General features: G+C 43.3%; 1 protein-coding gene across 1 annotated transcript in view; it reads left to right on the top strand.

The window, feature by feature from the left end:
- Window positions 1-12,839, top strand: part of b4galnt4a (beta-1,4-N-acetyl-galactosaminyl transferase 4a) — a 486,523-nt gene that overhangs the window by 93,287 nt on the left and 380,397 nt on the right. The gene's annotated exons all lie outside the window — the stretch shown is intronic.

Genomic DNA, 12,839 nt, shown 5'->3' with positions numbered 1-12,839 from the left:
ATCTTTGATCGGGCTCTGGCTGGGCCACTCAAGGACATTCAGAGACTTGTCCCGAAACCATTCCTGTGTTGTCTTGGCTGTGTGCTTAGGGTCATTGTCCTGTTGGAAGGTGAACCTTTACCCCAGTCTGAGGTCAGTGCTCTGGATCAGGTTTTCATCAAGGATCTCTCTGTATTTATTTATCTTTCCCTCAATCCTGACTAGTCTCCCAGTCCCTGCCACTGAAAAACCTCCCCACAGCATGATGCTGCCTCCACCATGCTTCACCCTAGGGATGGTGCCAGGTTTCCTCCAGACATGACGATTGGCATTCAGGCCAAAGAGTTCAATCTTGGTTTCATCAGACCAGATAATCTTGTTTCTCATGGTCAGTCCTTTAGGTGCCTTTTGGCAAACTCCAAGCGGGCTGTCATGTGCCTTTTACTGAGGAGTGGCTTCTATCTGGCCACTCTACCTTAAATGACTGATAGGTGGAGTGCTCAGTTTGACCGGCAGCCAGCTCTAGGAACAGTCTTGGTGGTTCCAAACTTCTTCTATTTATGAGTGATGGAGGCCACTCTGTTCTTGGGTACCTTCAATGCTGCATAACAATCCTGTCTCAGAGCTCTACGGACAATTCCTTTGACCTCCTGGCTTGCTTTTTACTCTGACATGCACTGTCAACTGAGGGACCTTATATAGATAGGTGTGTGCCTTTCCAAATCATGTCCTATCAATAGAATTTACCACAGGTAAACTCCAATCAAGTTGTAGAAACATCTCAAGGATGATCAATGGAAACAGGATGCACCTGAGCTCAATTTCAAGTCTCATAGTAGAAAGGTCAGAATACTTATATAAATAAGGTATTTTTATTTGTAATAAATTAGCAAACATTACTAAAAACCTTTTTCGCTTTGTCATTTTAGGGTATTGTGTGTAGATTGATGAGGAAATGTTTTTATTTAATCCATTTTAGAAAAAGGCTGTAATGTAACAAAATGTGGAACAAGTCAAGGTGTCTGAATACTTTCCAAATGCACTGTACAGTATATGTGGGATCATCAGATCATTATATTTTTCTCTTTCACACTGAGGCTTGGTGATTATCAACGGGGAGATTGTTGGAATGATTTTTCAAATAGCCTACTGTGTGGAAGTATAGTTTTAATAGGCTATATGTATATTCTCATTTGCAATTAATGTTAAAAAACAGACTTTGTTGACTTACTGTGCGAGATTAAGATGACTCAGAAGATGGACGTGGTGAGTTAAGACAATCAGAAATCAGACATCCCAAATGGGCACTTTCGTATATTTCTGTGCAGCAGGCCAGGTACCTCAATCAATCAAATGTATTTATAAAGCCCTTCTTACATCAGCTGATGTCACAAAGTGCTGTACAGAAACCCAGCCGAAAACCCCAAACAGCAAGCAATGCAGGTGTAGAAGCACAGTGGCTAGGAAAAACTCCCTAGAAAGGCCAGAACCTAGGAAGGAACCTAGAGTGGAACCTGGCTGTGCCGGGTGGAGATTATAACAGTACATGGCCAAGATGTTCAAATGTTCATAGATGACCAGCAGGGTCAAATAATAATAATCACAGTGGTTGTCGAGGGTGCAACAGGTCAGCACCTCAGGAGTAAATGTCAGTTGGCTTTTCATAGCCAATCGTTCAGAGTATCTCTACTGCTCCTGCTGTCTCTAGAGAGTTGAAAACAGCAGGTCTGGGACAGGTAGCATGTCCGGTGAACAGGTCAGGGTTCCATAGCCACAGGCAAAACAGTTGAAACTGGAGCAGCAGCATGGCCAGGTGGACTGGGAACAGCAAGGAGTCATCAGGCCAGGTAGTCCTGAGGCAGGGTCCTAGGGCTCAGGTCCTCCGAGAGAGAGAGAAAGAAAGAGAGAAAGAAAGAAAGAAAGAAAGAAAGAAAGAAAGAAAGAGAGAAAGAAAGAAATAGGGAGAGCATACTTATATTCACACAGGACACTGAATAAGACAGGATAAATACTACAGATTGACCCTAGCCCCCCGACACATAAACTACTGCAGCATAAATACTGTAGGCTGAGACAGGAGGGATCGGGAGACACTGTGGCCCCATCCGACGATACCCCCAGACAGGCAGGATATAACCCACTTTGCCAAAGCACAGCCCCCACACCACTAGAGGGATATCTTCAACCACCAACTTACCATCCTGAGACAAGGCTGAGTATAGCCCACAAAGATCTCCGCCACGGCACAACCCAAGGGGGGGGGGGGGGGGGCGCCAACCCGGACAGGAAGATCTCGTCAGTGACTCAACCCACTCAAGTGACGCACCCCTCCAAGGGACGGCATGGAAGAGCACCAGTAAGCCAGTGACTCAGCCCCTGTAATAGGGTTAGAGGCAGAGAATCCCAGTGGAGAGAGGGGAACCAGCAGAGACAGCAAGGTACTTCTATGCCTGCTCAGGCGGGTGCACTCCCTCAACAACAGGACAGAGAAACCAGACACATACTCATTGCTCACATGGAGCACTCCAAACAAATGACAATGAAAACATTGACAAAACTCATAAATGATGATTATGAAATATAGCAAAACTTGTTTCTCACAAGTGTAGCAGGTTGTGAACTCTGCAAACAACATTTCCACTCTGAGAATGAGAATGGTAAATTACTGAAATGAACACATGCAGACAGTAACAGAAATAAATGTAACCAGATGACACGGATTAATGGTGCATTTACTACTGGTGCTTCGGCATCATTGCGCCTTCTTCAGGGTAATGTCTAAATACTTGAACCAGGTTATGTAGACAAAGGGTGCAATTAGTGCAATCAATGACAATAGTGAGGGGTGTGTCATAATGATTAAGTTATTAGAATGAATTAGTGGAACTGTTAAAAAAACAATAGTTTATGGCATATTAAATATATTAGGCTATTGTTATCATATGGAAACATCACTGAATATTGTACATCATATTAGCATCAGCATACATTATTGTTTAATTCAATTTCACATATTTCATTGTTTTGTATTTCATTGCATATTTGTCACATATAATATTTTGGCTTAACCTTAATGTATAATGAGCATCATCAACAGGGGGAACATATTAGGTGTACGCTAAGGATGCCGAAACGTTGGTAAGCACCCAATAAATTACCGGGAGTTTATATATTGAGTGTGCGACTTTCTTTATTTTGATAGTTTATAGTTTATTCGCCGTTAGTCCGCACCTCCACACAAACACATTTTTCTGGGTGTGCGCCAGCTCGTGTTTTTTAATTTACTATTATCTCCAATTACAACACCCCAATAAATCAACTCCCTTGCCAACATGGGAACTGAACTAAATTCAAACGATGCCCAATGGAGCCTTTTTGAATACAGCCAACAACAACGAGACAACATTTTAGTAACGGAGTCTCTATTTGATCTTTTTAAAGAATTCCAAGACTGTTCATTCAAGAAAACTACAACACACTTGCACATCGTCACTTTAAGTGAGTATGTTAGAAATGGAGTTATTCCACGCGGACTACGTTGGCAAAAAGAGCCTTCACTTGGCCAACACACTGAAGAGTTTTGTGAACGATGGTGTGCTATAGTTAATATATGTTAATTGGACCTGATGACTCTGATCATTGAACAACTTAAAAAGGATATTACCGATATCGTAACCTCAGTTGAACATTCACAGCAAGCACTACGAGATGAGCTTAATGACCCTATCAAACTGGATGATCTCATTAAGAGTAACGCTGACCTTCAGACTAAGATTACGACCGAACTGAAGGAGAGGAAAATCAAGAAGTATAAACGCGATTTGGAAGAGAACAACGGACTAATATACCTCTGGTGAGATTCTGAGCACAAGAAACTAAAAAACCCGAAGAGACAAGCCGATGACAGACAGAGTTCCTCTGTCAGACCAACTATTCACAGACAGCACTAACTCTGGCTCCTCTACCAACGGTGAGCGTTTTTTCTATAACAGAGGGAGGGGACACCAGGGACAACGTCCAGGACAACACCCCCAGCATGTAAGAGGGTTTGGCGCGTACGTCGGGGGAGAAAGAAATCCACCACCACCCCGCGATACCTACCAATTGAGATCCAGGACGAGCCCACAGTCCAACAGGAGCTAAATATCTTCAACTTATCAAGTAAGACCCTGACATCAGCTCAGCTTAGTGTTCTCAACAAGGGGTTAACATTTGTACCCACTGCATACATTAATGACTTTGATGTCCAGATCTATTCAAGTTTTTCCGTAATCTGAGATTGTTCGAGTTCTTTGATAACAGTGAAACTTACATGACTCCACTTGAAATGTCATCCTCGGTGAGATGTAAACATAGGTCTACCACGCTAATCAATAGACTTACCTGTCCTACCGTGAGTCAAGGAGGAGATGGAGCCATTAACCCAGCTGGGAACCTGAGAACTCTGAGAGAACTACATTTGGAGCAAAAAGTTCATTTGTACCTCCCCCCAAACACAATGCGTCCATAGAAACCTTCTGTAGGATTGTTGAAAATGATGTAGGTGAGCTGTTGAAAGACAAAGAAACACAAATCCTATGATAACCTGAGTAGAGACGACAGAATGGCTCATAAGGACTTAACCTCTCTAGGGTATGTGGGACGAAATCGTCCCACCTACTCAACAGCCAGTGGAATCCCGTGGCGCAATATTCAAATACCTTAGAAATGCTATTACTTCAATTTCTCAAACATATGACTATTTTACACCATTTTAAAGACAAGACTCTCGTTAATCTAACCACACTGTCCGATTTCAAAAAGGCTTTACAACGAAAGCAAAACATTAGATTATGTCAGCAGAGTACCCAGCCAGAAATAATCAGACACCCATTTTTCAAGCTAGCATATAATGTCACATAAACCCAAACCACAGCTAAATGCAGCACTAACCTTTGATGATCTTCATCAGATGACACTCCTAGGACATTGTTATACAATACATGCATGTTTTGTTCAATCAAGTTCATATTTATATCAAAAACCAGCTTTTTACATTAGCATGTGACGTTCAGAACTAGCCTACCCACCGCAAACTTCCGGTGAATTTACTAAATTACTCACGATAAACGTTCACAAAAAACATAACAATTATTTTAACTTGTTATGGATAGGGGGCAGTATTTTCACGGCCGGATAAAAAACGTACCCGATTTAATCTGATTATTACTCCTGCCCAGAAACTAGAATATGCATATAATTATTAGCTTTGGATAGAAAACACTCCAAAGTTTCTAAAACTGTTTGAATGGGGTCTGTGAGTATAACAGAACTCATTTGGCAGGCCAAAACCTGAGAAGATTCCAAACAGGAAGCGCCCACTCTGACTATTTCTTGGCCTTCTTGATCATCTCTATCCAAAACAGGGGATATCTGCTGTAACGTGACATTTTCTAACGCTCCCATAGGCTCTCAGAAGGCGCCAGAACGTTGAATGATGACTTTGCAGGCCATGGCTGAAAAACAGTAGCGCATTTGGTAAGTGGTCGATCAGAGAACAATGAGACCGTAGCGCGCGTGCACGAGAAGAGTCCTTTTTAGATTTTTAGTCTTTGAACGAAAACAGGGTTTCCCGGTCGGAATATTATCGCTTTTTTACGAGAAAAATCGCATAAAAATTGATTTTAAACAGCGTTTGGTTCCAAGTCGAAAGAGTTGTACTTGGAACCAAAAGTGTTCTACTTGGGACCAAAAAGGGTTCTTCAAAGGGTTCTCCTATGGGGAGTAGGAGCTTGTGATTTGAACCAATGCACAGTCATTTTTTAAAAGAAGCTAATGATTCTTCATTCCTCTGTGGCTAAGTCATGCTGGTGAAATATTTTGAATGAGTAATTACCCACTGTGTTTTAGATTATTGTCCTGCTGAAAGGTGAATTTGTCTCCAAATGTCTGTTAGAAAGCAGACTGGACTAGGTTTTTCTCTAGGATTTTGGCTGTGCTTTACTCTATTCCATTTATTTTTATCCCAAACAACTCTCTATTCCTTGCTGATGACAAGCATATCCATAACGTGATGCAGTCACCAGCATACTTATGAAGACTGGTACTGAGTGATGTGTTGTTGGATTTGCCCCAAACATAATGCTTTGTATTCAGGACATAAAGTTAATTTCTTTGAAGTTTTACTTTGGTGCCTTATTGCAAACGCGATGCATGCTTTTGGAATATTTTTTATTCTGTACAGGCTTTCGTTTTAGGTTACTATTGTGGAGTAACTACAATGTTGTTGAGCCATCTTCAGTTTTCTCCTATAACAGCCATTAAACTCTTTAACAGTTTTAAAGTCACCTTGGCTTCATAGTAAAATAAATCCCTGAGTGGTTTCCTTCCTCTCCGGCAGCTGAGTTAGGAAGGACACCTGTATCTTTGTAGTGACTGGGTGTATTGATTCACCATCCAAAGTGTAATTAATAACCACCATGCTCAAAGGGATATTCAGTGTCTGCTTTTTTATTAGATTTTTTACCCATCTACCAATAGGTGTCCTTTTTTGCGAGCCTTTGGAAAACTTCCCTGGTCTTTGAAATGCACTGATTGATGGAGGGAACTTACAGATAATTGTATGTGTGGGGTACAGAGATGAGGTAGTCATTTAAAAATCATGTTAAACACTATTAATGCTCACATACTGAGTCCATGCAACTTAGTATGTGACTTATTAAGCACATTTTTACTCCTGAACTTATTTAGGCTTGCCATTACAAAGGGGTTGCATACTTATTGACTCAAGACAGCTTTTAATTTTTTATTAATTTGTAAAAATGTCCAAATACATCATTCCAATTTGACATTATGGGATATTGTGTGTAAGCCATTGACACAAAATCTAAATGTAACCCTAAAAGCTTTACTTTTTTACCTGTTATGTATTCTTTGTGTCTCTGAAAACATCTAAATGACAGAAGCGAGGGAAAAACAGCCTCCACTCTTCTGGGAAGGCTTTACACTAGATGTTGGAACATTGCTGCGGGGACTTGCTTCCATTCAGCCACAAGAGCGTTAGTTAGGTCAGGCACTGATGTTGGGTGATTAGGCCTGGCTCGCAGTCCGCCTTCCAATTCATCCCAAAGGTGTTCGATGGGGTTGAGGTCCGGGATCTGTGCAGGCCAGTCAAGTTCTTCCACTCCGATCTCGAGAAACCATTACTGTATGGACCTTACTTTCATGCTGAAACAGGAAAAGGCCTTTCCCAAACTATTGCCACAAAGTTGGAAGCACAGAATTGTCTGGAATGTTGTTGTATGCTGTAGCGTTAGGATTTCCCTTCACTGGAACTAAGGAGCCTAAAACATGAAAAACAGCCCCAGACCATTATTCCTCCTCCACCTAACATTACAGTTTGCACTATGCATTTGGGCAGGTAGCGTTCTACTTGTGTCCTCCAAACCCAGATTCGTCCGTCGGACTACCAGATGGTGAAGCGTGATTCATCACTCCAGCGAACGCGTTTCCACTACTCCAGAGTCTTGGGCTACTATACCTATTTTTGCCAATTGGCCTGGACCCTTTTATTACATGGACCCCTGGTGATCCATCACGACTGGTCTGCTGACGTAACCACACGAGGGGGCTACAACAGTCTTCTTCCGTCGCGACGTCCCTCAAAGGCCCTTCTGCTAGCCTGCTACCCTCGGCCCGCTAGCTGTCTGAATCGCTGTGTCTCCAGCCCGTCCAGCTACTCATTGGACCCTATGTTCACTTGGCTACGCATGCCTCACCCTAATGTCAATATGCCTTGTCCATTGCTGTTTTGGTTAGTGCTTATTGTCTTATTTCACTGTAGAGCCTCCAGCCCTGCTCAGTATGCCTCAGCTAACCTTCTTGTCCCACCTCCCACACATGCGGTGACCTCACCTGGTTTAATTGATGTCTCTAGAGACAATACCTCTCTCATCTTCACTCAATGCCTAGGTTTACCTCAACTGTATTCACATCCTACCATACCTTTGTCTGTACATTATGCATTGAATCTACTCTTCCGTATCCAGGAACCTGCTGCTTTTACTCTCTGTTCCGAACGTACTAGACGACCAGTTCTTATAGCCCTTAGCCTCATCCTTATCCTACTCCTCCTCTGCTCCTCTGGTGATGTAGAGGTTAATCCAGGCCCTGCAGCGCCTAGCTCCACTCCCATTCCCCAGGCGCTCTCATTTGTTGACTTCTGTAACCGTAAAAGCCTTGGTTTCATGCATGTTAACATTAGAAGCCTCCTCCCTAAGTTTGTTTTATTCACTGCTTTAGCACACTCTGCCAAACTGGATTTCCTAGCCTTGTCTGAATCCTGGCTTAGGAAGGCCACCAAAAACCCTGACATGTCTATCCCTAACTATAACATTTTCTGACAAGATAGAACTGCCAAAGGCGGCAGAGTTAGCCTGACTTACTATCCAGGTCTGTGCCCAAACAATTTGAGCTTCTACTTTTAAAAATCCACCTTTCCAGAAACAAGTCTCGCACCATTGCCGCTTGCTATAGACCACCTTCTACCCCCAGCTGTGCCCTGGACACCATATGTGAATTTATTGCCCCCCATCTTCAGAGTTCGTGCTGTTAGGTGACCTAAACTGGGACATGCTTAACACCCCAGCCACCCTACAACCAAGTACAACCCCAAATCCGTAAACACAGGCACCCTCATAGATATCATCCTAACCAACCTGCCCTCTAAATACACCTCTGCTGTCTTCAACCAGGATCTTAAAGATCACTGCCTCATTGCTTGCGTCTTTAATGGGTCTGCGGTCAAACGACCACCCCTCATCACTGTCAAACGCTCCCTAAAACACTTCAGCGAGCAGGCCTTTCTAATTGACCTGGCCCGGGTATCCTGGAAGGATATTGACCTCATTCCGTCAGTAGAAGATGCCTGGTTATTCTTTAAAAGTGCTTTCAAATAAGTATGCTTCATTCAAATTTTTTTTAACCAAGAACAGATATAGCCTGTGGTTCACTCCAGACCTGACTGCCCTTGACCAGCACAAAAACATCCTGTGGTGTACGGGATTAGCATCGAATAGCCCCCGTGATATGCAACTTTTCAGGGAAGTTAGGAACCAATATACACAGGCAGTTAGGAAAGCAAAGGCTAGCTTTTTCAAAAAGAAATTTGCATCCTGCAGCACAAACTCCAAAAGGTTCTGGGACACTGTAAAGTCCATGGAGAATAAGAGCACCTCCTTCCAGCTACCTACTGCACTGAGGCTAGGAAACACTGTCACCACCGATAAATCCACAATAATTAAGAATTTCAATAAGCATTTTTCTACGGCTGGCCATGCTTTCCACCTTTCCACCACAGCAGCTTTCCCAAGCCTCCCCCATTTCCCCTTCACCCAAATCCAGATAGCTGATATTCTGAAAGAGCTGCAAAATCTGGACCCCTGCAAATCGGCTAGACAATCTGGACCCTCTCTTTCTAAAAGTATCAGCCGAAATTGTTGCAACCCCTATTACTAGCCTGTTCAACCTCTCTTTCGTATCATCTGAGATCCACAAAAATTGGAAAGCTGCGGTCATCCCCCTCTTCAAAGGGGGAGACACTAGACCCAAACTGCTACAGACCTATATCTATCCTACCCTGCCTTTCTAAGGTCTTTGAAAGCCAAGTTAACAAACAGATCACCGACCATTTCGAATCCCACCGCACCTTCTCCGCTTTGCAATCTGGTTTCCGAGCTGGTCATGGGTGTACCTCAGCCACGCTCAAGGTCCTAAACGATATCATAATCGCCATCGCTAAGAGACAATAGCTGTATTCATCGACCTGGCCAAGGCTTTCGACTCTCTCAATCACTACATTCTTATTGGCAGTCTCAACAGCCTTGGTTTCTCAAATGACTGCCTCGCCTGGTTCACCAACTACTTCTCAGACAGAGTTCAGTGTGTCAAATTGGAGGGCTTGTTGTCCGGACCTCTGGCAGTCTCTATGGGTGTGCCACAGGGTTCAGTTCTCGGGCCGACTCTTTTCTCTGTATATATCAATGATGTTGCTCTTGCTGCTGGTGATTCTCTGATACACCTCTACGCAGGCGACACCATTCTGTATACTTCTGGCCCTTCTTTGGACACTGTGTTAACTGACCTCCAGACGAGCTTAAATGCCATACAACTCTCCTTCCGTGGCCTCCAGCTGCTCTTAAATGCAAGTAAAACTAAATGCATGCTATTCAACCGTTCGCTGCCCGCACCTGCCCGCCCATCCAACATCACTGCTCTGGACGGTTCTGACTTAGAATATGTGGACAACTACAAATACCTAGGTGTCTGGTTAGACTGTAAACTCTCCTTCCAAACTCACATTACGCATCTCCAATCCAAAATTAAATCTAGAATCGACTTCCTATTTCGCAACAAAACATCCTTCACTCATGCTGCCAAACATATCCTCGTAAAACTGACTACCCTGGCGATCCTTGACTTCGGCGATGTCATTTACAAAATGGCCTCCAACACTCTACTCAGCAAATTGGATGCAGTCTATCACAGTGCCATCCCCAAAGCCCCATATACTACCCACCACTGTGACCTGTATGCTCTCGCTGGCTGGCCCTCGCTTCATATTCGTCGCCAAACCCACTGGCTCCAGGTCATCTATAAGTCTTTGCTAGGAAAATCCCTGCCTTATCTCAGCTCACTGGTCACCATAGCAGCACCTACCTGTAGCAAGCGCTCCAGCAGGTATATTTCACTGGTCACCCTGTCGTGGAAATTCAGTACTAAGAGAGACTTGGTCTTGGTCATTTCTTCAAACAATCATCTTTATTTAATTTCGATTAATTATTGCAATAATGATACTGCCAGCCCACCAGTCTTGACTTACTGTTAGGCTGAGAGTCTAGCCTTTACAGACAATTCACAGTTTTTGTATTGCTGATACCAAGATTGCTTAGTCAGTCACTTCTAACCTTCCTATAAGCCACCTTGGTATTCTACACAGGATGGTATTTTACTTAGTTTCCCAGATGCCAGGAAGATAAGACAATGAGGCATTGTTCTTAACTCTTCCAGGCTCTCTCTATCTCGAGTCACACACACCAGATCTTGTCTATAGAATGCTAGCTTTTAGGTTTTTATCACCAACACAAGTCAATTGTCAGCTTCAAGCTATCTCTAGTAGAACCCATGTCCTCAACACCCAGACCAGACTACTGCCAATGAATGGAACGAATTGCAAAAATCACTGAAGCCGGAGACCCATATCTCCCTCACTAATGAGAACTTGTTCTCAACTAGTCTACCTGGTTAAATAAAGGTGAAATACATAAAAATAAAATAAATGGAGGCGAGCTTTACACCACTCCAGCCGACACTTGGCATTGCGTGTTGTGGTCTTAGGCTTGTGTGCGGCTGCTCGGCAAACAAATTTCATGAAGCTCTCGATGAAAAGTTATTGTGCTGATGATGCTTCCGGAGGAAATTTGGAACTCAGTAGTGAGTGTTGCAACCGAGGACAAACATTTTTACATGGTTCGCGCTTCAGCACTCGCCAGTTCCGTTCTGTGAGCTTGTGTGGCCTACCACTTCGAGGCTGAGCTGTTGTTGCACCTAGATGTTTCCACTTCACAATACCAGTGGCTCCAGCAGGGCACAAATTTGACAAACTAACTTGTTGAAAAGCTGGCATCCTATGACGGTGCCACATTGAAAGTCACTGAGCTCTTCAATACTGCCTATGTTTGTCTATGGAGATTGCATGGCTGTGTACTCGATTTTATAAACCTGTCAGCAATGTGTGTGGCTGAAATAGCCGAATCCAATAATTTGAAGGGGTGTCCACATACTTTTGTATGTATAGTGTACCTTTCATACACACAGAGAGCTCTACAGAACCATAGAAACAGTCCATTATGTACTACTATGTACTATAACACAAATATCATGTTTGTCTTTACCACTGAAAATTAATACATGAAGGTTTAATACTGTATATGCACACACACACACAGTCACACACACACGCAGACAGTCACAAACACCTGTTTGAAACCAAAATAGAAAATGTATTTTCATTTGAAGTAATTGTGTAAAATGAACACAGCTTTATAAACTGTCGCCCTGGACTGCAATGGTCCTTGTATCCTCTCCTCTCACTGGTGGATTTGATTACATGCCCAGAGCAGTCTTGATTTTTCCTACTCTGTTGTCTCCTGTTTACCATGCATTAATACAGATTTGGTTGTGTTCCCCTTGGCTGGGTGAGTATAGTAGGCAATGGTGCATCCTCCCTCTTTCTGTAACCTTGAAGACTGATGTGAGCAATAGTGGACCGTCTCTCTTTCTGTGACCCTAGTTTGATTCAGCCTGGGACACTAGTTTGATTCAGCCCTAGTTTGATTCAGCCTAGTTTTCTAGTGTAGTGAGCAATTGTATGCCCTCTCTCTTTCTTTGACTCTTGACAGCCCAGTGCTCTGGAGGGTTTGGTGTAGTGAGCAATGGTGCATTCTCACTCTTTCTGTGACCCTTGACTTGCCCCATGCAATGTTTCGATGAGTTTGGTGTAGTTAGCAGTAGTTCTCCCATTTCTCTTTCTGTAACTCTTGTCTCGACCCAAAGTGTGCTTACAGGGAATATGCTCTTTCTCTCCAAACCCAGATTAGTCTCCCTTTCCCTCTTCCTCTCTCTCCACAGTTCTCCTCTGCTTCTTTTCCACTTTCACTCAGTCTCTCCTTCATCTCCCTTCTTCAGTTCACACCTTTTCCGCTTTCTCTGCCTCTCTTCCTCACCTGCCTCTTTTCTCTTTCACCACTTCTCTCCTTCTCCCTCCAGTTTGTACCCTTTCTCACCTCCCCCTCTTACTCACTCTTTCTCACCATCCTTCTCAT

Source organism: Salmo trutta, chromosome 7 (genome assembly GCF_901001165.1).
Source record: "Salmo trutta chromosome 7, fSalTru1.1, whole genome shotgun sequence".
In the NCBI taxonomy this organism is placed as follows: domain Eukaryota; kingdom Metazoa; phylum Chordata; class Actinopteri; order Salmoniformes; family Salmonidae; genus Salmo; species Salmo trutta.
Note: the sequence above shows the minus strand (reverse complement) of the source record. Positions and strands in the feature narration are given on the sequence as shown.